The sequence below is a fragment of the Xyrauchen texanus genome, chromosome 42 (assembly GCF_025860055.1).
Source record: "Xyrauchen texanus isolate HMW12.3.18 chromosome 42, RBS_HiC_50CHRs, whole genome shotgun sequence".
Lineage (NCBI taxonomy): Eukaryota > Metazoa > Chordata > Actinopteri > Cypriniformes > Catostomidae > Xyrauchen > Xyrauchen texanus.
Window position 1 is genome coordinate 2,859,644 of NC_068317.1, and position 5,407 is coordinate 2,865,050.

Consider the following 5,407-nt stretch of genomic DNA (forward strand, 5'->3'; position numbering starts at 1 on the left):
GTGACATAATGTAACTAATTTTTTCCACTTTTGTATTCTCCCAATGCCACAGTTACTTTGTGTTTAAAAGACCAAAATAAAGCAGATGCTGGTATTGTTGGTTTGTTCTGTGCACTCCCATGAGGGGAACAGGTATGGCCTTGGAGGGTTCAACCTCCGGGTGCCTCTTAGAAACCTGATAATCAAGTCGCGCTTCCCTAGGGACTTACGTGGGCCGCTGTGTCGTGGTGGGCCGCCCCTCCAGCTTTTCCTGCAGGAATGAGAGCACTGACCTGACTGCGCACCTCTGCGGGTCTTCAGATCAGGAAGAACACCAGTTTGCGAACAGATGCCACCTTAGGGTGTAAAGCTGCCTGGTAGAGGGAGATTTGGCTTGGTTGATCATGTTTACGACAGCTGCTGGTAGACTGCTTAGATCTTCCTCATCCCGTCCAGTGGACAGATGTGGAGATTCTAGAGGGTGCCCCATCCCTAAGAAAGAAGGTCTTTCCTCAGGAGAATTTGCCAGGGAGGTGCTGTCACGAGTTGCGTAAGATCCGAGAACCAAGTCCAAGTGGGCCAGTAAGGGGCCACTAGAGTGATTTGTTCCTCATCCTCCCTGACTTTACACGGCACCTCTGCAAGTAGGCTCACTGGGGGAAATGTGTACTTGGCATCCCCCTTGGTCAGCTGTGTGCTAGCACCTCTGTCTGGAGGGGACTTGCCTCTGACCTGAGGGAGTACCAGAGTGGGCAATGGGAGTTCTCTTGGGAAGCGAACAGGTCTACGTGTGCAACCAAGTTCAGCCATAGATGACGTTCCTGGACCACAAGAGTGGCCATCGCCTGTCCGAGTGCCCGCACTGTGACCTTCGTGGCCCGGAGGGCGAGGTCGGTAGCTGAGCACCGTTCCTGCTGCACATCAGTGCAGATTTTTTAGTGCCTTGGCCTGGTGAACTTGCAGGAGGGGCATGACATGCAGGGAAGAGGCAGCTGTGAACATATGCATGATCCCCGCCTTTTATACCCGTGTGTCCGGGGGCGGGAAATGCAAATTCTGTTCGCCAATTTTACATTGGCCTTTTTCATATTCAGAGGTATCCGAGGCTCCCGAAAGAAGACCCTTGTGTCACTACAATTGACACAATGTCGAGTGAGTGACAGAAGGGTAAAACATTTTTAAAATGCTTTCCTAATATGTAAAAATACATAAAAATACATATATTATCATTTTGAACAGGACTGACACTTTGATACTACACATTCATCGTTTTATCCTCTGACATTTAACTGCTTGCTTTAGGTTTTTCCCGCTTTTTCTTTTCTTGGTTCTGGATGTAGAGCCCCTGCAGCAGGGTTTTTGGGTGACATATCGGTGGCATACTTGCTCAGCAAAGTGACATCAATCTCCCATTCCTTTTAAGTCAAGTAATGTCATTTTTATTTGTATAGAGCCTTTCACAACACACATAATTTCAAAGCAGCTTTACAGAAGATCAGGCATTAACAGATGATAAAACTGTAATATCTATAATGTCTTAGAGTCATAGAGTGATGCACACACGAGAATCATGTTAAAAGTGCCTTAATAATTGGTGATTCTATTGTAAGGAACGTGGAAATAGAGACTTCAGCCGCCAGCCGGAGCGTTCAAATTTGGGAACAATTATTAATATGGTTCCTGTCACAATATCTTCGCCGTCCAATCACTGATTGTTTTTCTGAAAACTGCCAGATACTCATGACAACATAAGCTAAAATCACATATGATTGGTTAAGTGGTTACTGGGCATGAATAATAAATGTATCATCATCTGCGTCATCCTCCATTTGCCTGAGCGGATCCAGAGAGGACGTCACGGGAGATTACCTCCAGTGTTGGAATTACTGCTTCAAACTGAAAACTGAGGCAATATTTCAAGGTAAGACAAGTTATTTAACATGTGTTGTCAATACTGTCTATTGAAAGTTAAAACGTTTTAGTTACGAAGCATTTATTTGTAGGAGTAAAGCTAATTTTTTCTGGAAAATATTACGCCGTTCATCGGACAGGCAGCTAGCCTCTATTTTTAAGCACATTTCTATGAAACTTGATAAATAAACATTAGCTAGCAAAATTTTTAGCTAAATATCAATAACTTTTTAAAAATGTTGTCGCTTGTGGAAGATAATCAAACATTTTTAGTTACGAAGCTTTTATTTGTAGTAGCGCTGCTAGCTAGTTTTTTTTTTTTTTTCTGGAAAAAAATCGTGACCGTAATTGGTGAGCCTTTTTTATATAAATGTTTTATTGGCAGTTTCTATGAAACTTGCTAAATAAACACTAGCTAGCAATACTATGTACTTTTTAACTAAATAACAACTTTTTTTGCCAATTTTGTAGCTTGTGAAAAATGCACCTGAAGTAATGTGAGGCAGAGAGCAGACGCTGTTCAGACTTTTTTTTTTTATCTGGCCTGCTAGTTAAGTTATCTAGCTTGTTGATTCTCCCATGTAATAAAAAATCGTAGATATCTTTCTATAATGTAGAGGATAACCTTGCACATCCATCACACAGTACAAAAAATACAAATAAATAAACCTTCAACTGCCAAATTATGCTATTGAGAATTTGGGGGTAAAATGTACTAAATTGTCCTGAAAATAATGGCAATAATTGACCTAAAAGTAGGCTTCATTTTCTATATCCAATATATATATTTAAGCAATATCACACGAGCAAGAGTATGATATGGCCCTACATCAGCTCTGCTGTGATTCGGCTGCAGGCCGAGTGCCGTAGGTAATCACAGCAGTGCTGATGTAGGGCCATAATGCACGATTTCGAGTGTGATATTGCTTATATACAACAGTTCAATGAACAAGTACATTTTAAAAAATTAAGAAAAATTAAGTATGGCCATAAAAACGCATTTGTGCATGGAACTACTTTATTATGTGACGAGTCAGAATCTGCCGTTGCTGGTTCAAAACAAACGATGCGTCCAAGCCTCTGTTAGTAATTTAAAAAGTTCACTTCAGAAATAGTATCATGGCTTGTGCTGTTTCTAACAAGTTATGGGATAAACAAGGATAGATGGCTGGATGTGTGTGTGTGTGTGTGTGTGTGTGTGAGAGAGAGAGAGAGAGAGAGAGAGAGAGAGAGATGGAGCGTGTGCGATCATTTACATTTACATTTGGCAGACGCTTTTATCCAAAGCGACTTACAGTGCATTTATTACAGGGACAATCCCCCCGGAGCAACCTGGAGTTAAGTGTCTTGCTCAAGGACACAATGGTGGTGACTGTGGGGATCAAACCAGCGACCTTCTCATTAACAGTTATGTGATTTAGCCCACTACGCCACCACCATCTGTTGCCACACCCATTCAGAGATGCTGTCAGCTTTCTCAGTTGAAAATAGACGTCCAAGCGGGGGCATTCCTTTCTATTTCGCGGTAGCCAGTGTGCAAGAGTCATTCACTATAGAAACAGCGATGTCCTCCGCCATTTTAAACAGTATGTATCCAATGTGGAAACTCCGATAAAAGGTAAGCACTTGAGTTCTGTAATAAATCAGTCTGTTGTGTCTCTCAGCATGAGCCTTAATCCTCAAGTGGTCCGTTTAAAGCTATTTCCTAGTTTTGGTAATGTATTAGTAATACGAGCGATCACAGAGTGCAGTTCTATGTAAAGAATGACTAACGGATTCACTTTATGTCACCAACTGGCTCATATTACCCACAAAAATGATCTTTTGCCACCACCTGCTGGCTAACATATGTAATTTCAAAAATAAAACCAGTAACTCCTAACAGATACACTTTAGTTTAGAACAGCATGAACGCGGAGTGATACAGACACAGTGAAGCATCTGAGTGCTGATCCTGTCAGACCATCAGTGCTCATGGAACGTCTCTCGTCCAATCAGATTTGAGGACCGTAACTAACTGTTGTGTATACATAATGTATGTATTTATTTGGGGTTAAATATGAAATTACTTTGACAGGTTTAGTGAGAATCACCCATTCTACATAGAAATACATTTTGTTTAGTAGATTTCATTGACTTTGATTTATTTAAAATTGCCTGTACTAACCTTTCGATCTCTGTTTTCGAAATGTCCGGAGCAAGAACTCTGCACATTGCAGCGACTGCATTTAGATTGTTAAGTCAAGTCAAGTTTATTTGTATAGCGCCTTTCACAACACACATCGTTTCAAAGCAGCTTTACAGAATATCAGCATTAACAGACGATAAAACTGTTATGTCTATAAAGTCGATGAATCATCATTGTGCAATTAGATAAAATAAAATTCTTAATCGTGTTTAAAAATAATTAAATAAAATGTTTATTAATAACCCCAGTGAGCAAGCTGTAGGCGACTGTGGCAAGGAACACAAAACTCCATAAGATTTAAATTAATGGAGAAAAATAACCTTGGGAGAAACCAGACTCACTGTGGGGGCCAGTTCCCCTCTGACTAACATTATGAATGTAATGTAAATATTACTTGTGTATAGGTAAAATCATGGTTTAAAATGATTAAACTAAGTAAGGGTTAAGGGTTAGTGTTTAAACACTGATTGTGTTTGAACTGTAAGATTAATGACCAAAGTCTTTGAAGTCCATCTTGATTAATTGCAGGAGTTCACATAGATGCAATTGTCCTTGTTAATTGGCTGATGAAGGCTTTTGTTGGCAATAGTTAGTCTATGCATTCCATTTCAAGATCGTAGTCCATCAATAGACCGAGGTGATGCAGGTTGGAGTTGGCATCAGTTCATCCTCTGAAGTCCATCATAATAGACTGAAGTGATATATGGCTGGCACCGGCTGCATTTAGTCATCATCATTCAGCGACATGTAGCAGTGGAGTCCAACATGAAGCAGGAATGGAGCTGGATCCAGCCGGTTCTGGTGACCTCAGGATAGGAGTCCCGAGGTTGAGACAGGGAAACAAATAAAAAGATGTAAGCATAGATGCCATTCAATTTATTGCAGAGTTAGAGATCATGCTCAATATTTCTGGTTTCTGGTTCCGGCAGACCCAACTAAAGCAGCCTAATTGTGGGTCGGAGGATAAATTAGGTGTATGCCTGGCTAAATAGATGAGTCTTTAGTCTAGACTTAAACTGAGGGAGTGTGTCTGCATCTCGAACAGTGTTAGGGAGACTATTCCATAGTTTAGGAGCCAAATATGAAAAGGATCTACCTCCTTTTGTGGATTTTGATATTCTAGGAACTATTAACAGACCAGAATTTTGTGATCATAATGAAAGTGATGGAATATAGTGTGGTAGAAGATCACTTAAGTACTGCGGAGCTAGACCATTCAAAGCTTTGTACGTAGTTAACAGAATTTTTAAATCAATACGGAATTTAACAGGTAGCCAATGTAACGATGATAAAATGGGGCTATTATGATCATATTTCGTGGTTCTTGTT